General features: G+C 41.0%; 1 protein-coding gene across 2 annotated transcripts in view; it reads right to left on the minus strand.

Moving 5' to 3' along the window:
• PRKG1 (protein kinase cGMP-dependent 1) overlaps window positions 1–26,511 on the minus strand; it is a 1,238,678-nt gene that overhangs the window by 785,027 nt on the left and 427,140 nt on the right. The window lies entirely within an intron of this gene.

Raw genomic sequence — 26,511 nt, forward strand, 5'->3', positions numbered from 1 at the left:
CGGGGGGGGGGGGGGGGGGGCGGGGCAGAAAAACCAAAGGAACCACCATCCACCCTGCATAATAACTCTAAACATCTACAAGAAAATGAAAAAAGAATATTTGAATGCATTTTCTCTCGGGAAGCTGTTGTACAAATGGCCTGGGGCAGGTGAGAAGGGAGAGGCTTTGGTTTGAAAGAGACTGCCCCCACAAAGAGGATAGGGTTCACCTTCCTGTACCACAGAAACAAAGGAAGGTGGATTCAGGGAAGTAGTTGAAGAGAATCAGAGGGTGGAAGAAAACAGCAGACACTCCTCTCCTGTGCCATCAGGGCAAATAGTAGAGTGCTCGAACACACACAGAGGACATAACTGGTAAATGGTTAAACAAGGGGACAGGTGACATAGCCATATAAGAAAGGGAGTACCGCTGGAGGCAGGGCTGACGCCCGAGCACAAACTGAGTGAAACCAGTCTCCAAGACCAGGGACTGGAGGATTCCATTTATGTGCCACCATCATAACAGGCAGATCTCGACAGACAGCAAGTACATTCATAATTGCCCAGGGCCTGGAGGGATGGAGGGGTTGGGGTGTGACGGTTCAGGGTACAGGGTTTCTCCTGGGGGTCATGAAATAATCTAAACTGGACTGTGGTTTTGGATGCATAACCTGGAATATTCCAGAATGCATCGAATTGAATACCTTAAAATGGTAAGTTGTATGAGCTGTGAATTATATCCCAGTAAAGCTCCCAGCAACATGGGGATTTAACACAGGCACATAGTAATTGCTCAATTAGAAGACTGGCTACCAATGGCATTCGTAGTATTTTATTACTCCTTACAAGAATGTTTAGGACTCAGAGAGGCTTTGCCCCCCACTTTTTCTTGAATAACTACTCTTGTTCTCTTTAGGGGAGACCTCACATGTGACCTCGTTTTCCTTCCAAAATCACCATCCATCCATCTCAACAGAACTAAGGACAGCCAAATCATCTGTGCATCACACTACTGATGGCTACAAATACGTCTAATAATAGCACACAAAACACATCGAATTTGTCCCTTAACTAAACCTCTACCTTAGGCTGTTCACAATGGACACGGTTTTCCCTGGATCCTCTGCCACGAAAGCATACAGCTGAGACGATTGATCATCTTCCTTGACTATTACTCTGATACAATAGCCCTGGGCTGAGACATTCATACTCATTTCTCTGGGATCAAATCTCTGATTCCTAGCACTGTGTATCTAGCTGTTGTACAAACTGGGGTCTTCTCTCAGTTAATCTGAGTTAGAACCTTCATAGGTCATTCTTGAATTCAAACTTCATGGTCTAATTCAAAGGTTCTTAACCAAGTAGAATTCAGGGGTCTGAGAACTTGGATAAAATCTCCGTGTTTTTAGTTTTACTAAATTCTAATTGAAATGGGGCTTTTCCATAGCAACAAACCACGTTTAACAGTATTTAAGACATTGTCACCAATAGAAACCACATTTTGAGGGGGATTTGGGTGGATCAGTCAGTTAAGCATCTGACTCTTGGTTTCAGCTCAGGCCATGATCTCCTGGTTTATGAGGTCAAGCCCTGCATTAGGCTCTGCACTGACACTGTGGAGCCTGCTTGGGATTCTCTGTCTCTCTTTCTCTCTCTCTCTCTCAAAATAAACAAACCTAAAAAGCTATTTCCAGAAAAACTCCACATTTTATTAGGGTATTTAGTTCTAGATACCTTTCAACATTGTTTACATTCCCTCCTGCAAACTCCTGGTACTCCTTAGACATGGTGTTAGATCTTATTCAATGTGGTAAAAATACCCATGTGTTAGTGAATCACAACTTTTACAATTTATTGAGTTTTGATATAATTGGTTTCCGTGGTAATCTAGTCCGTTTTATGCACTTCAAAATATTTGAAGTGAGGTCCCCAGATGGGAGACTCCACAAAGGTCACTGGCATTAAAAAAAAAAAAAAGAGTAAGAACCCCGGGCTAACTGAATAATCCCCTAGATTCCTCAGAGAACCTTACCATGGTATGGTAACTATCATTGACAGCCCAAAATTTATTATTGAAGAGAAAACAAAGTCGATTCAAAACAAAGCAACTCAGAACAAGACAGCTTTGTTGGAGTCCTTGTTACACATCTAAAATCATAGATCCCATCGCTTTCTTTGCCAACTATTGGTAACTGGCTCCCTGGACATCTAGCCTACCTCTCACCTTAGAGATTAATTCTATCAATGTACCTTTTGTCATACGAGGGACAGTGAAATATTGGCTTAATCAGCACAAATTCAATAACAAAAAGAAAACTGGATACACAGTCAAAATGAAAACTATAAAAATATGAATTTTGTCTTGGATATTAAAAACAAAGACTTCACACATCTACGTTCATCACCCTTCTACTGTGTTAAGGAGAAATTTGATGAAGAAACCCAACAGACTTAAAATATTCAAAAGGATGAGAAGTTCTACTAGTCCTGAACAGCAATGAATAAATTTAAGAAATTAATTCCCATAGAAAAATATTCGTAATGACTTAGCACTGTCCATGAATAATTTGTCCCCATCTTAAAAGGTTGTGAATCATTTATGTTTTGAATTCAAGCACCTCTAAATGATACAGAGGACCCTATTTATTTTTCAGTTTTTCCCAATTTCAGTTCATCCATGGACTCACATGAGAACAGACCAGAAGTTTTCATTTGAGCCACTAGTTTATTTCTCTTTTATAACCTTGTCTCCCACCACACCCATACCCTGGAGAAGCCAAAGGGAGTTTGGACTCCATCTGCAGACATAGTAATGACTACCAACAGGTCAAAAGTCAAAACATTGTATTTTACATTGCAAAGATTATAAAATAGGTATTAAACTAATGCTATGAATCTGTCCAAGAGATGGTTTCACGTAAAAAAAAAAAAAAGGGATATAAAACTACAACCAAAATATTAGGAGAAAACTCTGGTGTCTGATATGAGGATTCAGAACTTAGATTTAATAGAGAAGACATTTGGTGCAGTGTGGTTTACATTATGCTTGAATGCTAAGGAAACACACTGCATTGTGTATCACAGCTGCTTCATTGGGAAAAATAATATTAAAGTTCACTAGCCCTGGGCCTTTATTTTTTTATGTTCTCCTAACATACTATGAAGTCCTCAGTCTCTGCTGGCAAAGTATCAAGTCATGAAAGATGGCATGGAGCCACTTGACATCTCCAGGATTATAAAGAATAAAATTAAAGCTCTTCAGTGAGACGAAGACAAAAGAGCTTACATAAGTCCTTCACATTTCCCACATATTTTATTCATTACCAAGCACAGCAAAATCTGAAGCCTTTTGTGTGCTAACACAACTCTGTAGAAATCAGAAAACACATAGGGATGATTTAACCCCATTTTGGGCAGCATGCCAGTTTGACCACAACTGAAATCTGGTTGCTACAATGAACAGGTTTTTGGTGAATGTGAAGATCCAACAGGTCCTGGAAAATATTGTCCTAAATAAAAAACAATGAATCATAGCTATTTGTTACTATAGAAGGTAGCTTAAAACCCATTAAAAGGGGCACCTGGATGGCTCAGTTGGTTAAGCGTCTGATCCTTGATTTAGGCTCTGGTCATGATCTCACAGTTCATGGGTTCAAGCCCTACGTCAGGCTGTTCTTTGACAGGATGGAGCCTGCTTAGGATTTTCTCTCTCTCTCTCTCTCTCTCCCTCTCTCCCTCTCTCTCTCTCTCCCTCTCTCCCTCTCCCCTGTTCATGTGCTCGCTCTGTCTCTCACTGTCTCTCTCTCTCCCTCTCCCTCTCCCCTGTTCATGTGCTCGCTCTCTCTCTCTCACTCTCTCTAAGTAAATATTTTAAAAAATCCATTAGTTAAGATTTCTATTTTCTTAAAAACTGTCATTGGTATGCAAGACCTGTGCTTTTAATACACTAAGAAAATAAAGGCACAGAGACAGACTTCTGTTTTGTTGTTATTGTTCATTTGCTCTGGGAAAAAAAACAATTAAAAGCTGGCATCCAATAATTTATTTGATTGATGAATAAGCACCAGCATCTTCATGTCTATAGGTAGAAGACAGAGTCCTAAAAATGAACTTGGTTGAATTTCATAAGGTAATACTCTTCCCCCTTTATGTGGGTATCATGACAGTATCCACAGGAACAGAAAAATTCCAGAGAGGATTCCCACCTACAGGGAGGCATCGATACATTGGGACACACAGACCACAAAGCAAACAAAAATCTCTACCTAATAGAAAAATATGAATGTCAACTTGATGAGTGAGGCCATGCTTATAATAGGCAAAAACCCTGGTCTAGTTTCTCTCTGTGCCCAGTATTAATCCAGGATACCCTCAAAGGCATTAGATCCTTTGAATAGCCTTATTAATGAGCAGTCATTTGTGACCTCGAATTTTATGGTCCAGAAGACATGGAATGTTCCAGAAGTATTCTTAATAGGTATATTCCAGCTTTCTGCAATTCCACAAAGGTGTGTTACAAACAAGTCTTCCAAAGTAACCATACCCATGAATTGAGTCTGTTATGGCTTCTTGCTGAAGACACTTAGACAAAAGCCCAAGCCCACATATCATCTCTAGGTATGGGGCCAGCAATATGAACATCGCATCATAGCAGGTGCAGGGAAAGAAGAGCTGGAGTGAAGTCTCAAAATTACGGGGATGATGAGGGGCGTACTGGGGAAGGACAGAAGAGAGATGGTACAGGAAACAGGACACAAGGTGGCAAAGAGAAAAGGTAGGACGTTACGGCATCAGAACAACATTTCAGGGATTCCTATTACCTGTTTCACGTTATCTATTAGAAGAATTTTCTTAAACCCTCTGAAAACTGGTCCGAGGTGAATGTGCAGGCACGTTAACTCTTGCTGACCATTCTTCACGCAACTCCTTATGTACAGATCCCAAATGGCCAAGTTGTGCTGCTCAGTTGAGTATTCAGTCACTGGGCCAGAGGCATAGGTGAGGTGGCCCCAAAAGTGATGTCAGTTACTATCAGGCCCTCAACTCCCCATCTGCTTTTTAAATTCCCAGACGGCTTTCTCATTTGGCTTCAACCTGACCTGAATAGGAGGCCACATGGACTGTGCATGGGACCTAAATGATCACTTACACACCGTGCTACAGAAACTTCAGGTGTTTGCTTGTAGCGGTTATCCCAGACCCAGGAGGGGGTTATATCATATGTAATATATGTACCATATTACTTTTCTCAAGTCTGAAAAATGGATTCTGCAACCTCGGTCCCCAGGGATCCTGGGAAGGAGCTTGCAGACAGGTCCTCTACCGTTCTCTAAATAAGGCATTTCCCTTTACTGGGAGTAGGTCTTGTGGGGCCATCATCTAGGGAAAAGCTTGCCTCTCATCTGAGATCCTGTGGATACCAGGGAACTTGAGAATGTACAGGCACTGAAATCTTTTTCTTATTCTCCTAGATTTTACCATTAGCTTATCAAGATGGACCTACAAAAATGCCTATGTTAGGAGGCCATCCTTCCCAAAGTGTAAGGATGGAGAAAGTATGTTAGAGAAAAATTGAAAAGAAAAAGAAAAAAAAAGGGCAGAATATATAAGAGAAGATGAAGATCAAATCTAATGGACAAGGATAGTCCCTTTCTTTTGATTTAAAATGCAAAGTGGCAAAGTTTCTTTAATTTTTTAATGTTTTATTTATTTATTTGAGAGAGAGAGACAGCATGAACAGAGGAGGGTCAGAGAGAGAAAGGGAGACAACAGAATGTGAAGCAGTCTCCAGGCTCTGAGCTAGCTGTCAGCACAGAGCCCAATGTGGGGCTTGAACCCACGAACTGTGAGATTGTGACCTGAGCCAAAGTCGGACGCTTAACCGACTGAGCCACCCAGGCACCCCACAAAGTTCCTTTACATAACCTGGTTCATGGGAAGGATGTCCCCTATAACTTCTTAAATCTTAAAACAGTTTGTAGAAACTTTAACATTTTTGTGGAAACTCATGCACTTAGTTGGGAAAAAAAAAGTTAGGAATTTATTCCAAAATAATTTTGAGATGAAACAGAATAAAACTGATATATAGGTAGGGAGAGCCAAGATCTAAGAAATAAATAAAGAAGAAACCAACCAAGAATTTCTAGGTGAGGAAGCCAGAATGTTGAAGGATAGTCTTTACTCTGAGCTTCCTAGCAACAAGGAAAATCAAGAAATCAGTCACTTCTCTCTCATCTTATATAGCTAAGGGTAGGAAGAATCCTTTGGGGGAGGGGGAGACTCTCTGTAGGTTGTAAGAGAAATCAGAATAAGCATCTTCATCCAAGAAACTATCATCTTCTATAGTAGACTTCCCCTACAGAGAATGATTACCCACATGAATATTCTGATGTAAAATACTAGGTATCTACTTCATTGAATTACTTAAATGAGGCAAGAAAAAAAATAGATCCATTATAAGAAAATCCAGCAAGTTTAAGTCAATGAACATATTTACTGTCGAGCTTTACTTCTTAAGGGTAAGGACAATCTTTTCAAATGTCTTTTCACATCTTTCAAATATCCTAGTTTCAAGCTTCTAGCACAAAATGATAACCATTTGCTGACTGGATGTTTCGGCAGGGTTCAGGGGTTAATGTGAGGATCTTTCTTCAGAGAGACAAACATTTTTTTTTTTAAAGTGAGTGCTTTTGTGCTGGAAGTTTATTTTTAACTGACTTATTCAGTTAGCATGGCTGGCAGTTGCAGATGGGGGAGAATTTGTGTGTCCAGCCACACAAGACATTTTAAGACCTATGAGTCTTCCCCAAGCAGAATGTTATAAAATGTCCTTTTGCTAAAAATATTGGAATCAAGTAATTATCTACTTTTGAATTTTAATGAATAGGCCATCTGTTCACTCAAATTGAAAAAATGAAATTTTTCTACAAATTAACTACTTGATGAGATCCCTGGTGATTAAGTCTGCTTTACTGTCTTTTTGTTATATTCAACCTAAAGGTGACACACAGCATATTATAGCAAGTTTTGTCAACGAGAGTACAGAAACATGTTTTTCCGGAATCACAGTTATCTGTGGGACAGGCTAGATTTATGGCTATCAAAGGCTAATTTTACTACCATAATTTCTACAAACAGTATTAAAATGAATCTCTAGGAAGAAAAATGTGTACATTTTCATCTGTGATGATTATGACAAAGCTGGCATCTAAACACACCGTTTTATGGAGTGTCCGTACACTGATCAACAACCACTGTTTTTAGACTCTTTGTCCTCTTCTCCAAGAACATTGTTTTGGGTTATGCCCTCCAATATGGCAGCCATTGGCCACATGGGGCTATTTAAATGTAAGTTAATCCAAAATAATTAAATTTTAAAATTCAGTTCTTCCATGGTCCTAGACATAGGCTACATGTGGCTGTCATATTGAGGAGTGCAGAATATTCCTACTATCCTTCAGAAAGTTTTACAGGACAGTACCATAATGCTCCTTTTTCCTCTATTAAAAACCAGGTAACAGTTCCTAAATGTAGTCACTTAGGCGAAGCCCCTGGTCAGCCAACAAAGACTTCAGTGAATTATAATTTGGACTCTCCCAGCAAAGGAATCTTAAGCCAGTCAATCAGGAACCATCAGTTTGACAGAACCCTGCCCCCCCCTTAAGGTAACCTCACAATAACCAACCCACTTCTTCACCTGGTTTAACTTCCTTGTTCCTTCTCTCTCCTGCCTATACAGGTCTTTCATTCTGTGCAGCTCCTTGGAGCCCTTTTCTGTCTGCTCAATGGGAGACTGCCTGATTTGAATGGACCTTTGCCCAAATCAACTCTTAAAAAAAATTTTTTAATGTTTTATTTATTTCTAGGAGAGAGAGAGACAGCGTGAGCAGGGGAGGGTCAGAGAGAGTGGGAGTCACAGACTGAAACAGGCTCCAGGCTCTGAGCTGGCAGTCAGCACAGAGCCCGACGCGGGGCTCGAACCCACAAACCGCGAGATCATGACCTAAGCGAAAGTCATACGCTTAACCGACTAAGCCACCCAGGCGCCCCTGCTCTTAAAATTTTTAATATGCCTCAGTTTATCTTGTAACATCCTTAATGGCCATCCCTTGGAAGAATCTTTTCTTTCAGCAGGGAAGGCCAATGTTGCACTCATGCTCTTGGCAATGTTACTTTTTAAAAACCATTCCCAAGATCCACCTTGCCACATGCTTAATTGTTTAAAATACCACACCTTTCTATAGGGCGTCTGAGTGGCTTAGCAGGTTAAGCATCTGACTCCGGTGGGATATTGGTTCAGGTCATGATCTCACATTCTGGAGATCAAGCCCTGAGTCTAACTTGGTGCTGAGCATGGAACCTGCTTGGGACTCTCTCTCCCTCTCCCTCTCATCTCTCTGCCCCTCCCCTGCTCGCTCACTCTCTCTGTCTCAAAATACATACCTAAATAAATAAAACACCATACCTTTCTATATTTTAGTTGATTTACCAACTATCTCTTCTAGTTTTTAACATCTTTGGGGGGAAAAAAGACAAATCACATATGGTTTTGTAAAACAAAAAAATATTGGTGGCACTTATAAATAATTCATGATAGCAGCATGACTTTGGCAGAAAACATACTCCATTCATACCAGCAGCTGAAGCTTTCGGTCTAATTAAAAATGAAAATACTATTACCATCTGAAATTATATCTAAGTTATCGAATTAGTATGCCTCATATTAGTTACAGAAAAGATTCAAGATGCTGCCTTTTAGAAGTGAGCTCGCTTTCTTTTCCCTCTTTATCCAGATAAAGGCATGTTCTCCATATGATGACTGAGTTCTAGGATTGTACAACCTCAAATAAACTTAGTTAATAACAGCTTTAAACTTGTATGCCTCCATCATGTGGGGTTTCACCTCCAAGATGGAACAGGTTAGGACCTAACAAAATAGGATGTTTTTTTTCCCTTAAGTCTGACCTTTGATTTTGGCTCCCATTTTCCTCCCCACCCCCCTGCCTCAAAGAGACAAACAACCCACAGTGGCCTGCCAAAGGCAGGATTTAATTCTCTGTCCTCAGCTCTTCTTTCCAGAAAGCTCCATGCTAAGAACCTCACTATCTCCCACACCTCAATTTCAACATCATTTCTCCTACCATGTATTTCTAGTTATCACAATAAGCAACTGGCCTGAGGACTAAAATCTCCTCCATTTCCACCACCATTTATTTCATCCCATATTCCATTTCACCTTCTCTGTTTATCACTCTTCATATACAAAAATGGACTGCCGCCCCCACCAAAAGCGCTTGGTCTTCTCTTAAAAAATAAAAATTAAAAAAAAAAGTCTTTCTAGCAGTTAATGAGCACACAAAATCTATTTTCAGATCAAATTGGAGTCCATTCTTTGCAAGAGGTGGATCTATTTTACTAACACAGAGGATGGATTGTTTTATTGGGGGCATTTAATTAGCTCATGTACAAGAATTGTTCAGTGTTCTTCTCTAGGCACATTACATATACATTTTTCAGTGCTGATGTGTATCACCAAGGTCATGTAAACCAGGATCTCTGTGGGTGGGGTGTGGACTTCTGTAGTTGTCTATACTCCCCGGGTGGTTTCCATTTGCCCACAGGCTGGTCTTGAGGACCACTGTAACCCATACAATATCTGATAAGACAAAGAATGTAACCCCATCAGCAGACAAGGAGGCCATACTTGGGTGGTGGGACTATAAGCAAAAGGGAGGGCTTCTATGCTGAAGAGGAAAAAATGGTTCCATGGAAACTTTCGCATCAGAGGCTGATACAGGGTCATGATCACTATTACAGCTGGTTCAGTCCACTTAGAGAAAAAGGCAAGAGGAAAAATTCACAGACAATAAAAAGTCTAATTCCTTTAAGTATTAACAACTGTCTTCAATAAATAATGTTCTTTAAAAAATGAAGACATTGGGGCACCTGGGTGGCTCAGTCCATTAAGCATCTGACTTTGGCTCAAGTCATAATCTCGTAGTTCATGAGTGCTGACAGCTCAAAGCCTGGAACCTTCTTTGAATTTTGTGTCTCCTTCTCTCTGCCCCTCCCCTGCTCACTCTCTCAAAAATAAACATTTTCAAAATTAAAAAAAAAAGTGAAGACATTAAGGCAAGAGTTGGAAAAGTTTTTCTGTCAAGGACCAGACTGTAAATACTTAGGTACTCAACTGTGCATGAAATGACACAGATAGCACATAAATGCAGGAACATGGCTATATTCTAATAAACCTTTATTTACAAAACACAGTAGCATGTGGTCTTCTGACTATACTTTGTTGACCCCGGCATTAAGGAATATGATCAGACTTTTAATTTTTATTTCTTTCTTTTTAGAGGACATTCCTGGAAAACTATTAGGATGGACTGTGTTTTCCCAAGGTCACTAACAGTCCCTCCTATCTCTCATGCTCTTCTGCAACACACCTTTACCACTTTCCCCATCAACTAGTCTTCAGCCTCTTTCAATCTGGTCAGACCCTATACCTGCTTTGGCCAATAAAATACAGTGGAGACGATGTCGGCCTAGTGGCTTTTAGCTTCTGCCTCGTGTCTCTGGCAATGCTCCCCTCGGAGCCTGGCTGCCATGTTGTTAGACCCTCAAACTACAGAGGATGGCTCCATTTGAAATCCAGCCAACAGTCGGCACCAATTGCTGACCATGTGACAGAGTTATCTTGAACATCCAGAGAACACTATCCCCAGCTGCCATCTGACTACAGTCATATAAGGGATCCCACACAGGACACATCTACGGAAACAGGCCAACACACAGTCCCAGGAGAGATCAATGGTTTTAAATTACTAAGTGGTTTGGCATGCTACAATGGAAGTAGAAAAACTTTTTCGATGTTCAGGGACCAATGCCACTTTTTCTGCAAATATAAATGCTTTGAACTTGATAGAAGCGAATAAACCAAGGAAGAGACTTCGTTATTCCCCCTAATTAAAGGAATGTATTTCTTCTGCAATTCATGGATAGACCACACTTATTTCAAACCCCAAGTCTAGGGCACCTGTAGGTACAACAGCTATATTAAGTAAATCCATTCTAAAAAGTGTCCTAAGATTAATGTAAATAAAGAGGCACTTTTAATTATCATAGACCAATTTAATCAGAGTCATATTGTGCGAGGAAAGAAGTCCAGAGAGATTGCTTCTGTTGTGGCTGGACTTTCCTCCGTTACAAATGAGGAAGAGGGGTGATTTGGAGGCAGGAAATACTAGGATCCTGACACTACCAGAATGACTTTCTGCAATTAGCTATGTGATTCAGTTAGGTTAATCTGCAGTAGAACTCATTTTCCTTCACTTACTGAATGGTTCACACAACCAGAACCAAACTTTCTTAGTAATTTAGTGCTAAAAATATACAGTGTTTCAGAATCGACGAACATAGCACTTAAACAAGGGTGGTTTCGAAAAACTGGAACTTTTAGCATAAAGCTTGATTGAGAGTGGATTCTCAAGTTTTGATTTGTTGATTAGCTCACAGTCCACAAATAACCAAAATACTGAACGAATGAGCTTTAGGAAGTCAATTAATATACAGACTCTTCTGGCAAAAATAATGAGAAAAGTAAAACTCTCAAGTTTTAACTAAGAATAACTCCGGATAATTTCAACTGGGGAGGTTATTAAAGTCAGGAAACTAATGTTCTAGCAATTCAGAAAAGAGATGCACCAAACTGAAAGAAATAGCCTAAAGGCAAGAATCAGGATTCTGAATACCTGAAGCTAAAATGTAGAGACTATACAGGAAGAAATTATAAATCTTGGATTCAGACCGAAGAGAATAGGGAAACAGGACCCAGGAGAGCAATTCGCTTCAAGTCCTCATATACTTGGCTGGGTCATCATTGCCCACCCCTGACTTGACAGAGGAGAAAAATTCAGTCCCAGCTGGCTATGCAGCACAGCAAAAGGAAAACTGCTAGAGTCAGAAGTAGAACTCAGGTCTCCTATCTCGAGTTCTTCAGGGCTCTTGCCACATCTGAGCTGCTCTCTAACGGCCGGGGACCAGGGCATGGAAGGGGGGAGTCACGCCTGGTGCCTTCTCCAAGGCAGAGAAAGTATACCTCTTACCAGTCCCTAGAGCAGCCAGTATAGAATGGACACAGAACCATGCCGGCCTTCACTCTAGGGACATAATATGGATACGCTTCCAAAACCATGACTATAAAAAAGTATAGCCAAAAGTAAGAGCATCAGTTTATGAAAAGAAAGGGACCCATGATGAAGTCTTCCATTTGCCAACTAGGCTACCCACTTACTTTAGGCTTTAGTGGCTCATTTATAAACTTGCAATACCTCACAGGGAGCAAGCGCTATGTGAAAAGACAGAACACAGGTGATTTAACTAAGAAAGGGAGACTAGCTTTTTGGTGCTTAGTTGCTTTGGTGCTTAATTTTCCTCCAGCTGCTCTCTGTGACCACCATCCAAGGTCAGAACAGAACTTAGGAAGGAAATCGCTCCTGCGGAGGCACACATAGGACCCCGAGACTTCAGGATAAAGTTACAGCGAAGCATCTTACTCTGGGAAGCATGATTTTTTTTTTTTTTTTTTGCAGTGGCCTTACATTGCTCTTTTCCAAATCTTAAGGGAGTTCAATATTAAGTCCACATGTAATTATTTTAACTGTTCTTTCCCTGATTTTATTTTTTGCAGTGGCCTTAAATTGCTCTTTTCCAAACCTTAAGGGAGTTCAAGATTTCCAGTCCACAATTATTTTAACTGTTCTTTCCCTGATTTTATAGCCTGTCAACACGTTCTCTTTCCAGTTCCATTCTTTTGGGACAGAGCCAGGAAAATCCTATCCTAGGAATTTCCGCCTGCTCCTCAGTCTCCGTCCCTCTCTTGGGTCGTCTTTAGGGAACCCTCCACCTTTTGCAGAGAAGCGCCTTCAGAAAGCTCCTTTAAAGCAGAGAAATGCACCAGCATTTTATCTCAGCGGAGGCATCAGATTCACAAATGTGAGGATTTGACTTTGTGCCTCACAGCAATGTTTTAGGTCAGAGTTATTAGGACCTAATTTGCAATGATCACAAACTCCTGCTCTGATTTGGAAATTGGTTCCTGTGGGTGTATAATTGTCATGGAGTTTGGATACATTTCCCTCCACAGGTGTTGCTTGCTGCATGCTAATAGTGAAGCCGTTCTGGAACTGATCCCACTGGTGCAAGCTCTTGAAATCTTCTGCTATCCCCCCCCATCCTTCCAACTTCACGATTTCCCAAGACAGAAAAACAGTGGTCTTCACTTTGTGGTCTCTCATCCCCCCAAAAATATACTTAAGTGTTTAAAAAACAATTTCAGACATCATAGATTGGGTAACAGTTGTGGCTTAACTATTTTGTGCACCTGAAATGAATGTAGCAATGTATGGTAACGTCATTCTAAAGCCCCAAATATTAACACTGCTGTAGGATACATAGCATAGCCATCAAAGTATCTTGTGCAATTGCATTTCATGTAAGTTTCACATTATTTCAACATTATTTCCCTTTGACCCAACTTGTTAATGTTCCATTAGTATCTTTATTCTAAGCATTTCATTACTCTTGTTCCCCCTTACAAACTTGTTACAATGGAAAAAAAACAACAACCCTCCAACATAGTGTCACCTAGTTTCCCTGCAGAAATAAGTAAAATGGTGTACAAAACCTAAGGAAAAAAAATTAAAGCTACATTAATACTATGTAGAGATACCATGCAGTGAGAGATATTAAACAGAATAGCATACTTGGTGTCCAAAGAACTTAATTCTTGCCCTGGCTCATAAGCCGACTATATGCATACCCTCTCACTCTCTGTGGCTTCAGTATTCATGTACAAAGTGATCCTGGATAGTCAAGCTCAAGTCCAACTGCGTGATTACATGATTCTTAAAGGTTTACTGAAAGAAAATGAAAGGTCTTGTACAAGTTAAAGCTACTTTTCAGTATTTTATTTTTAAAGAAACAGCCTTAAGGAATTCTCAAAGCTCAACAGAAGCTTTACTGTAAGAACGGGTGTAGTCAAAGCCGAGATTTTGTTCATTTTAGAGACCTGCTTCCCACTATTCGACCTCCGTCCCTTTCCATGTCCCTCGCACAGAGACACACAAGTAGTTTTTAGAGCCCATTCGTCCCTAACAGCTCTTGGATTCCTCACATCTGGCCTGGAAATCTCAGAGAATATCCTGCCCTCAAGAGTCTAAGAAGAATTGAGGGTGGATATGTTTGTACAAAGGCTGAAATTTTAAAAAATGATAAGGTTTATTCATTTTTGAAAGACAGAAGACAGAGCTTGAGCGAGGGAGGAACAGAGAGAGGGAGACACAGAATCCGAAGCAGGCTCCAGGCTGAGCTGCCAGCACAGACCCTGACACGGGGCTCAAACTCACTGACTGTGAGAGATTGTGACCTGGGTCGAAATCCAAAGCTTAACAGACTGAGCCACCCAGGCGCCCAAGTCTGAAATTTTAAACTGCTCTTTGCGGAGTAGGATTAACATGTCTAGAATACGAGTACAGCTACTTTTAGGCATCCTGACTGTTTGGAGACCCACTGATAGCTTTACCCTTTACCCGTGATCTTAGCAAGAGGCCAAGAAGGGATTGTTTTCCCTTTTAAATAGAAGAGTCCGCTGAAGTCTGCAGGTGGGACNGTTTGGAGACCCACTGATAGCTTTACCCTTTACCCGTGATCTTACCAAGAGGCCAAGAAGGGATTGTTTTCCCTTTTAAATAGAAGAGTCCGCTGAAGTCTGCAGGTGGGACAGNAAGGAGGAAAAAACAGACACACCTCAACTGAGGAATGTCCTACAAAGTATCTGACCAGGACCCCTTGATACTAACAAGATCAACTAAACCAAAAGAAATCTGAGAAACTCTCCCGACCAAGAGGATCCTCAGGAGACAGGAAGACAGAATGTGAAGTGGGATCTCCAATGGGATCCCAGAACAGAGAGAGAACATGAGGTAAAAACTAACCTAACAAAATAGGAATAAAACCTGGGCTCTCCTTCCTAATGAAGTATCATTAATGGTTTAGTGGTTGTAACAAAGGTACCACAAGAGGAGTTATTTATAAGAGCAACTTGGTGTGGGGTACTTATGGAGACTCTACATGGTTTCCTTTTAGTAAACCTAAACCTATTCTTAAAGCTTTAAAAACTAGCAAACAGTGTGTTTCAATTATTAAGGGACAGGCTTACGCCCTGGGGATCCAGGAAAAGCAAGACTTATTGTAGTAAGCCTAGGGCAGGGTCTGAGAATTTGTAGATCTAGTAAGTTCCAGGGGAGCCCAATGTTGTTGCTCCAAGAACCAGTGGGAGTTGACGGTTTAGCAGCTTTGCCATGATTAAGATTTTCGACTGGAGAACTCGGTCATGGGGACCGTTCTGTACAGTACAGAATACTTAGCAGTATCTTTGGCCTCTTTTCACCAGAGAACAATCCCATTTCTTTCTCCCAGTTCTGACAACCAAAATGGTCATCAGACATGGTTTCTTGTGGGGGAAATGGGTCACCCTCACTGGAGAATCACTGATTTAGAGCACTCATTAACATAGAACTTTTAAGAGGCTGCTTAGGGGGGAAAAAAATTCCTCTAATTACTTATCAATACTTGAATCTTTTGCACATCCTCAGCTTCCAGAAAAGTAACTATAATTACTTTACCAAATTTAGTTGCTAGAAATTATCAACTATCACTGAAAAAAAAAAAGGGATTTCAAATACACCGTTTCTGTCTTCCAGGACTTTACCATTAAGCCAAAGTTGTGTGCTAGAAGTCAAATATATAGGAAGGTTCCCTGCTCAGTACTCCTGGAAAGAGAATATTCTAGTTGAGGAAACAAGCTTGTAGCAGGACTTGATCAACACCAAAGGAAAATTGAGGGACCAAGAGGAGATCCAGGTGTTCTAAATTCTAAGCCCTTGCCAAGCCTAGGAATTCACTTCACGGGGAAAACCCCCTCTCTCCTAGTTAGGTTTTCAGGGGAAAGGGAAGACTATCCGGATAGCATAAGGGCCAGGACTCAGGCAGTCGGCTTGGCCCACACAGATGCCACAAGACAGAGCATAAAAATCCCTGAGCCATGGATCGGCAGGGAGGCAGAGGGAAGACAGCTCAGCTCTCAGGTTGGATGGGATGATACCCTGGAGAGCTCCCACCTCTGGGAACAAGACTGGCTTCGGATTCCCTCTTGGGAACTCAGATCCAGGCGGCAGTGGCGAGTCAGTTCGCTATTCCGCACACTATGTTCTTTGCTCATGTCATGGGTGGGGGAGAGATGTAGGCCACAAGTCTCCGTGATGACCAGGGGGCTTATGCACCGGCAAGCTGGGGGTGTGCAGAAAGCTGCTACGAGTTGTTTCATACACGAAGCATAGTCCCAGGCCGCGATCCCAGATTAAACATGCCTTGGGTTCTAGGCCACACCCGGAAGGGGACAGGGGTGTTCTATGTAACTATTAAGGTTGCTTTGAGAGGACTATGTCCTCAGGGCCCCTGTTCCTTTCATTTTTAATGTTTGAAAGAGAGAGAGAGAGAGAGACAGAATCTGAGGCAGGCTCCAGGAGGCTGTCAGCACAGAGCCCGACGTGGGGTTTGAAGTCACCAACCACGACATCATGATCTGAGCTGAACTTGGACGTTTAACCAGCTGAGCCACCCGGGCGCACCCACTGTTCTTACTTTATTAAGAGCCACACATCAGGGGGACTGATGAAGTTCAAATCAGCTGGAAAGGTCTTGCTTGAGCCCCACGGACAATGGTCACACCCTTTCCCTGGGGGCCTGGGGAACCAGGTGGGATCAATTAGGAGTGAGCTTCCCTCAGCCAGCTCCTCTCTTCACAAGGATGCTGATTTGGGAGCAAACAGCAGCAAGGAGTGGGGGTGGGGAGAAATAACCGAACACAAAGGCATGAGCGGAGGATTTTCACAGCCAGGCCTTACAGACTTAGACACAGATGCACACGCAGGTCAGAAACAAAAACCTTCCATCTTCTGCTTGTGTCTCCACAGACAGGTCAATGCTCCTCGGCCGCAGAGCTGATAAGGACTTCCACCTGCCACGTGTCAGCGACCAGGGTGGAAAAAATGTCAGTAGGCGCTCTCGGCCTCCCAAACGCCCTGCCCAGGAGGTACAGTTCTCGTTTTACAGGTGGCTGATCATCACGGTCAATTACATGCTGTAAGTCGCAGTTACTGGGCAAGTCCGTTTGAACCTGATTCTCTTTTAGCACTTACACAGTTTCTTCCAGGAGGAGTCACGTTGGAAGGTTCTCTTTGTACCATTAACCAGGACCCTAAGAAGGAAGTTTTGAGAAAACATCCTAGGAAAAGACAGTAAAACCTTGGTTTGCAAGCATAATCCGTTCCAGTAACAGGCTTGAGCTCCAAAGCACTAGGCTATCAAAGCGAATTGGCTCAGTTGGGATCATGCAATATGAGTCGCACATGATGCCCAATGTCGCAAGACATCACTCGTTTATTAAATTAAAATTTATTAGACATGTTTGCAGAACACTCGCAGAACAAGTGACTTGCAACTCAAGATTTTACTGTAAATGGAATCTGAACAGCTTAACTGGGGTCAAGGAGAGAGAGAAAGAGAGAGCACAGGCACCCCAGTAAGAACACACAGCTCCCCCTATACTCCACAACACCTGCTCCCTGGCAGCACTGGGCACAAGGTATGAAGTCACCCGCTGACCTCTCTGCAGTCCCCACCATACCTCCTGCTCCAGGAGTTCAACTTACTCACCACCATCCCCTGGCCAGCAAGATACCTTGTGGTAAGTCATGGTGAGTACACAAAAGAACAGGATAAGTGTAAGCATGGTTTCCAGCATACCTGAAATCAATGCATTCTCCTGTCCCCTATGAGCCACAAAAGGCAGAGAGGGCAAGCAAGAGAGAGCAAGGAAAACAAATCAACAGAACGCAAATACACGTACCTTACCAGGAAGAAAGAAGAGGCTGCCAATAACCTCTAAGCGCTTTGCCTTCTTTTTATAATTGGTTACGCCCCGGGGCGAGCCAGATGCTATTCATTCTGCCTTCTTGACAAGAGTCCACACCTGTACTCAAGCCCCTGGAAGGCTCAGGAAATGCAAATTAAGGCCAATACTGCCCTTTAAAGCCCTAAGGAGGTGGGTTATCCACTGGGCATTGGGGACCAAGCCCCTCCACAGCCATGACAATGAAGGCATCTACAATCCTGCCTTCTTAAAACACAGTGAGAGTCAAATTATCCAGACACCTGACTGGATTAAAAAGAGAAGGCACTTTTTAAAAATGGTGATTAAAATGTTCTTCTTTACACACAAATTAGAAGTCATCAAATTTCATGCCAGAAAACACCTTCCTGCCTGCTCTGTTATGCATGACTTCGGTCTTACAGCAAGCAAGGCAGCAAGAGATTAAGATACCAACAGTTTTGCGACCCTTCATTCAGCACATTCTTCTCAGTGGACCCACACAGATAGGCAGCATTTCCCCATCTAAGGGACTCGCTGTCAGAACCAAACCAACCTCAGACAATTGGAATCTCCAAACAGTTTGCATGGATGTGCATGTGCATGGATACCATATACCGGAACATCCAATAATCCCTAAAACTGACTTGAGGGAGATAAAGAGATAATCTTCTCATCGCCTGTTGTATCCTCAAGGCCGTGATGGATTTATTCTACGGAGATACAGTAAAACCTTGGCTTGCAAGTAACTAGTTCTGCGAGTGTCCCGCAAGACGAGCAAACGTGTCTAATACATTTTAACTTGATAAATGCGCAATGTCTTGCAATGGGAGTCGTAAGTGATGCCCAATGTCACGTGATCCCAACTGAGCCAAAGGTTTTGAAATCCACTTTGATAGAGGAGCACTTTGGATGACAAGCATGTTTTCAGGATGAATTATGCTTGCAAACCAAAGCTGTACTATATTTTCACATAAGTGCTAGAGTTTAGTCTTGTAAAAGAAGAACTACAAGATGGAAACTGCCTGTCTGTCCTGGCAGGTGCTTCCATTGTTACTGAAATTTATCCCCAGGTGGCTGCTATACTCATTTAGCATGCATCTTGTGGCCAGAGTTCTTTTATCTAGAACAATTTCCACTCTCCACTGACTGGCAGCTGATACCTTCAGCAATGCCAGAAAAATGCCAGTTTCTTAAAAGGCGCAGTTTGCCCCCTTTTTCATCACTACTCCATCTTTTGACTTTGCTGGGAATATGACGAACCGTCAGATACTCTGACTGATAGCAGCAGGCTGGAACAGCAGAGATGAAAAGGTTGCCTGCGGCCCATGACACGGATTTGAAGGCACACTGCCTTGAGGTCGAGTCGCCCCCAAAACCACCTCCCATGGTTGTGCATTTCAGCAGCCAGACACCAGCTTCAAATGTAGCTGGTCTTGTGTAAAGAAGTACGCCTGCTCTGAGAATAACTGCCGGAAGACACTAGGGGACATGTTCTGGGTTTGGTGTTAGAAAATCTGGGTTGGGGTTACCGCCCTGTTAGGTGCCAGCTGTGGCTAGAAAAACCTGCTACATCCCTATTCTGTTTCCTTACCTCGGTAGCAAAGGTTTTAAAACGAGTCTCAAGTATGTGACGAGAGAGAGGAATGATGGAAGAAGGTTCCAGTATAGAGAATGACAGTCACTTTTCCCATCAGAGTATGAAGGGAGATGTCTGTGTTATACGACTAGGCATTGTGTCTGAAGGTCCTATTTTTAGTCACTATGGCAGATGTCATTATTACTTTGAAACACTGTTTGATGCATGGATCCCACATGATTCTCATCAACTGAGGCCTCCTTCACATAGTCCCAATATGCTGGATTCTCATCATCTATATGGTGAGACCGGTAGGGCATTAACAGGCCCCCGTTACTGTTCGTTGACGGGTATATCATGAGAAAGCTGGTCCTTTGGGTGGTTAAGTCCAAATCTGTGACAGGGGAACACTGCTTTTTATCATTCTCCGTCCCTTTCATGCACTTTTATTTCTCAGATTATCCTAGTGGCCAGGTATTGGTCTTTCCATATGCAATTCTTTCCTTGTTTAAAAATTGTTTTGAAATTTATTTATTTAGTTTTAGAGGGAGAGAGAGAAGGAGAGAGACAGCACGTGCACACAAGTTGGGGAGGGGCAGATAGATATAGAGAATCCCAACCAGGCTCCACCCTGTCAACACAGAGCCCAACACGGGGCTCGAACTCAAACCATGAGATCATGACATGAGCCAAAGTCAGATGCTTAACTGATCAGGGTACCCTAGTGCTCTTCCATATGCAATCTTTAATCATTACAACCAAGCCCTTTAATGGAGAGGAACCCAGGGCTCCAAGAAGGTATGAAAATGCCCAGGCTAGTGAATGGGGCAAGCAGGATTCAAACCATGATCCATCCAGTTTCAAAGCTCATGCCCTTTGCTTCTATGTAAAGGGGTCTCGTTTCTTAGCCTTCCTTCTCAGCTTAACCAGGCTATGCAACCACAATATCCATCCAGCAACACACTCCCCTTTCTTCCACCTTTCTCAAGTCATGTTCATCATTTCATTTCTTGTAGGTCTTTTTCAGAAAACATTGGTCAAGAATCTACTAGATGCTGGGTTCTCTTACCTGATGACATCTTGACATGCACGTGGCCACTTTTAGAGAATTTGGTGGAGAATATCCATGCTATAAGGAAAACTTGTCTGTCATCTTCTTCATGCCTCAATGTTTGTCCTGAAAAGCTTTATGTTTTATTTTGTAAGGTGGTGGTTATTCCATTTACCCAGGCCTAGAAAGTGTGCGATGCTATCGTCAAGAAAGCTGTACATCCTTTGATAAATATGAGAGACACTCGGTCAAATGAACAGCAACAGTAGAAACAGGAGGGGCTGGCCGGGAGGACGTGGTGGGACAAGGTCAAGAACCAAAAACACCCCATGTGCTTGGCATGGCTTTTCTCTTCACATTAGGACAGCCATGATCTTCAACAGCGTATTTTAGAAATATATGTGTGAAACGATAAGAAGACATCCTGAGGCACTTGAGCCCTGTCTGCCATGGACATTTTTGTAGAAACCGTTCTCCGGCACCGTGCACCACGTGGGCGATCTGGTGCGCTTCTCCGTATCAGGCGGTATTCTTTGAAATTCATTAGGAATTCACAAGGCATGCTTTATTCATCTGTTTAAACATCTGTTGGACTGTGCTGCTCAACTTGATTTTGTGTTTTAATTCCTGAAGGTTTCCCTCCTAAATCTCTGAAGCTGTAGGTTGTTGTTTTTATTGTTCGTTTCTTTTTTTGTCATTTCTCGGTATTACAAAATGTCAACAAGTCTAACTTCTATCCTTACCTGAAAAAATATAGAAACTATAACATCTGAAATCTTAAAATAGTTATGGTCACTTTAATGAATCACCACAAAGATCTCTTGTGCTCACTGCGGCCAGTCCTTGCTCCCTCCCCGAGCTCCGGGCCACCACTGATGTTCTTCCTTGTGTACATGTGTCTAACACTACACATGAATCAATCCTATGAGATGTTGTCTTTTGCATCTGGCTTCCTTCTCTCAGCATAATGTTTTTGGGGTTAATGAATGTAGTAGTTCATTCCTTATTATTATTATTATTAAAGTTTATTTACTTATTATGGGGAGAGACAGAGATAGTACAAGCAGGGGAGGGGCAGTGAAAGAGGGAGAGAGAGAATTCCAAACAGTAGAGCCCAAACAGGGCTTGAACTCATGAAACCATGAGATCACAACCTGAGCTGAAATCAAGATCTAGTTGCTTAAACTTGACGGTGTTATGCTGAGCGAAATAAGTCAGGCAGAGAAGGACAGATGCCATATGTTTGCACATATAGGAGGATTAGAAGGAACTGAACGGAGGACCATGGGGGAGAAGAAGGGGAAGAATAGTGGGGGAGAGGGAGGGAGGCAAACCATGAGAGACTCTTGAATGCTCAGAACAAACTGAGGGCTGATGGGGGTGGGGGGAGGGGAAGGGGAGTGATGGGAATGGAGGAGGGCACTTGTGGGGATGAGCACTACCCAGGGGTGTTATATGGAAACCAACTTGACAGTAAACTATTTAAGAAAAAAAACCAAAGTGACAAAAAACAAAACAAAAAATAGAAAACCTGGGAGGAAAGTGCTTGTAAAATTAATCACAATCAAGGATCAAGAATTATAATTACAATTAATAATATTAAACAAATGGCTTATTAAAGAAATTATTTTCAGAGAAGTATAATAACATTGTATGGAATGATGAATGAAATTCACAATTATTTCAAAAGCTATGAAAACCAGTATGATAAATAATTTGAGCACTTATTGCTTATTCAGAAATCGCTTATTTTTGAACACAGTGCTTTCAAAAGAGTAAAAAGTAAATTTCTCAGAGAATTTATTCTTTCTGCTTTCCTCTTTGCTATGGTAAAATGTTGCTGTCTGGCCTTATTTTTTTACTTTCACTGTGCTGTAGTACAAAAACAAGCTTTTTATCAAAAGAACTAAAAAATGTAGTTGCAGTTATTGAAACTGAGGAAGCAAAGTCTATGGATTTATTGTTTAAAAGGTGTTGTGCATACTTAGAAAGTATGGTTTCAAGAATCTTGGTGCTGAAATAAAATTTAATTGCTGATTTTGCTTCAAAAAAAAAAAAAGATCTATTTGTTTAACCTACTGAGTCACCCAGGTGCCCCAATTCCTTTTATTATTAAATAGTATCCCATTGTACAGCTACATCACCTTTTTTTTTTTCATTCATTCATTCATTGTTTTCTAGATTGTCCCTAGTTTGGAGCTATTATGAGTAATGCTCCTATGAACATTTGTGTACAACACTTTATACAGACATATGTCTTCATTTCTCTTGGAAGGATACTCAGGAGCAGAATCGCTGGTCTGTATGGTAAGTTTACATTTTTAAGAAGCTGCCAAGCTATTTACCAAAGTAATTGTATCATTTTACACTTGAACTAGTAGTGTAGAGGGCACAGTTTGGGCACATTGCCCCCGATACTTGGTATTGTCTGTCTTTTTGACTATAATCTTTCTAGTGGCATAAAGAGCTTTTCGATCGTGGTTTGATTCTGCATTTTCCCTAATGACTAATGATTTTAAGCATCTTTTAGGTGCTCATTAGTAATTCTTACATGGCCATTTGTGTGTCTTCTCTGGAAAAGCATCTGTCAATTCAAGTCTTTTCTCTATTTTTTAAGTTGCAACATTCACTTCCTTGAGCTGTAAGCACTGTATATATATTCTGGATAGAATGTTTTATCAGATATATGCCTTGTAAATATTTTACCCTAGTCTGAGGTTTGTCTTTCATTTTCTTAATGATCATTTTTCAGGTAATAAATATTCAGCTTGGGGGCACCTGAGTGGCTCAGTCAGTTGAGCGTCCGACTTTGGCTCAGGTCATGATCTCACGGTTCAGGGAGTTAGAGCCCCACACTGGACTCTGTACTGACAGCTCAGAACAGAGCCTAGAGCCTGCTTTCAGATTCTGTGTCTCCCTCTCTCTGCCCTTCCCCCACTTGTGCTCTGTCTCTGTCTCTCAAAAAGAAATAAACATTAAAAAAAAGTTTTCAGCTTCAATGAAGTTCAATTTATCAGTTTTTCTTTCATGGATAGTTCTTGGGTGCCAGAAATAAGAATACTTTGTCCAACCTCGGGTCACCTGGGTGGCTGAGTCAGTTAAGCGTCCAACTTCAGCTCAGGTCACAATCTCACGGTTTGTGGGTTTGAGCCCCGCGTCGGGCTCTGTGCTGACAGCTCAGATCCTGAAGCCTGATTCGAATTCTGTTTCCCTCTCTCTCTGTTCCTCTCCTGCTTTCTCTTGCTCTCGCTCTCTCTCTCAAAAATAAATAAACATTAAAAAAATAAAAATTAAAAAAATACTTTGTCCAACCTGAAGTCAAAAACATTTTCTCCTGTTTTCTTCTAGAAGTTTTATAGGTTTCAGTTGCAAGTATAGGTCTAGATCTCCAGTTAAATTTTGTATGCTGTGAGGTGAGGATCTGAATTCATCTTTTTGTATGTTGACATCCAATTATCCCAACACAATTCGTTGAAGAGATTATCCCTTCCCCATTGAATTGCCTTGACATCTTTGTCGAAAATCAACATACATTAAATGTAAGGCTGTCTTTCAGACAACTCAGTCCTGTTCTATTGATTCTTATTCCCTGTCACGCTGAATCGATTGCAGCAGGTTTCACATACAGTTTGAAATCACAAAGTAGAAGCTCCTCCATTTTGCTTTTTATCAAAATTATTTTGTGGCACCTGGGTGGCTAGGTCAGTTAAGCGTCCAACTCTTGATTTCAGCTCAGGTCATGATCTCACACTTTGTGGGATCGAGCCCTGTGTCAGGCTCTGCACCGACAGTGTGGAGCCTGCTTGGGATTCTCTCTCTCCCTCTCTCTCCTTCCACCTCTCCGTCTCTCCCTCTCTCTCTCTCTCGAAAATAAAAAAATATTTAGACTATCCTGACTCCCTTGCATATCGTATACATATGTTTTAGGATCAGTTTGTTGATCTCTACCAGAAAAACCAAATATCCATGCTGGGAGTTTATTAGAGATTACATCAAATCTATAGATCAGTTACAGAACTGACATCTTAACAATACTGAGTCAATCTATGAATGTCTTTCAGTGTGTTCAGATTGTCTAATTTCCCTCAAAATCTTTTCACTGTATAAGTCTTGCCTTCTTTTGTTAAATTTACTTCAAAGTGTCTTATATATATTTTTTCATACTACTGGGAAATTGCTTTCTTAACTCTCATTTCAAATTGTTCATTATCAGTAAAAAGAAATACACTTTGTATATTGATTTTGTATCCTCTGACCTTGCTGAAATTATTTAGTTCTAAGTGTGTGTGGGAGGAGGAGGCACAATGCCATGTGAGTGCACTTGTATTTTTAGGATTTTATGCATACAGCATTATGTCATCTACCAACAAAGATCGTTTTATTTAAGTTCATTTTACTTATTTTGAGAGAGACAGGGAGAGAGAACACAGAGGGGCAGAGAGGGAATCCCAAGCAGGCTCCACACCATCAGCATTGACCCCAATGTGGGGCTTGAACTCACAAACCATGAGATCATGACCCGAGCCAAAATCAAGAATTGGTCAATTAACCTACTGAGCCACCCAGGCACCCCTCAACAAAGACAGTTTTAGTTCTTCCTTTCAAGGAAGAAATGCTTTCATTTCTTTCCTTCCTTCCTTCCTTCCTTCCTTCCTTCCTTCCTTCCTTCCTTTCTTTCTTCCTTTCTGTAATGTCTAGGATCCAGTATGATATTGAAGAGATAAGAGTAACATCTATACCTTGTTCCTCACCTCAGGAGGAAAGCACACAGTCGTCCGTCACCAATATGTAAGATGTTAGCTGTGGGTTCTGCATGGGTGCCCTTTAGCCGACTGAGAAAGTTTCCTTCTGTTCTTACTTTATTGAGATTTTATTTTCATGGATTGTGTCAACTGCTTTGTATGCATCTATTGAGATAATCTTGTGGCCTTTATCATTTATTCTATTAAGACAGTGCATTATATTAATTGATTTTTCTGATGTTAAGAAAACATTCACGTTCCTGGAATGTATCCCATTTTGGTCATGGCATATAATCCTTTGTCTGTGTTGCTGGATTAAATTTGCTAATATTTATTGAAGATGCTGCATCTATATGAAAGAGGAAGATTGATCTGTCGTTTTCTCTTTCGTGATGTCTTTGTCTGGCTTTGTTATTAGGCTAATGCTGGTCTCATAAAATGGACTGGAAAACGTTCCATCCTGCTCTCGATTTTGTGAAGAATTAGTGTAGAATTTCTTCTCTAAATGTTTGGTAGAATTCACCAATGCAGTCAAAATATGTGAAGATTTTTAAATAATAATTCAATTTTCTGTCATTGAAATACATCCATTTAGGTTTTCCATTTTTCTTGAGTCAGTTTTGGTCATTTTCCTTCCAGGAATTTGTCCATTTCATAGAAGTTCTCTAATTTGTCAGCACTTAGTTATTCAAACTATTCATTATAAGATTTTTAATATTTATTAGAAAGTATAGTCTATTCAACAGAATGTCATCATTGCTATGATTGGATTAACATCTGCCTATTTGTTTCCTTTATGACTTATGTCTTTGTTCCTCTGTTTCACTTTTACTGCTTTCCTTGGTGTTAATAGCTATTTTCCTATATACAATTTACATTTCTTCATTAGACTTGCTTAACTATACTCTCTTTAGCTATTTTCCCTGGAGTGGTTGCTCCAGGGATTACAATATACATCTTAAATTATCATAGTTTACTTCAAATTAATACTAACAAATCTGCTAAAAGAAAATAGAAATTGTATTCCAATATAGCTCTATTTTCTCTCCATTTGTTGATGCCATTATATATATGTATAATATATATGTAATATACATTACATATGCATGTATATATGTATTACATATATATACTATATATATAAACATAATAATGCCTTTAATCTTTATAT

The sequence above is a fragment of the Crocuta crocuta genome, unplaced genomic scaffold (genome assembly GCF_008692635.1).
Source record: "Crocuta crocuta isolate KB4526 unplaced genomic scaffold, BGI_CrCroc_1.0 scaffold2, whole genome shotgun sequence".
In the NCBI taxonomy this organism is placed as follows: Eukaryota; Metazoa; Chordata; class Mammalia; order Carnivora; family Hyaenidae; genus Crocuta; species Crocuta crocuta.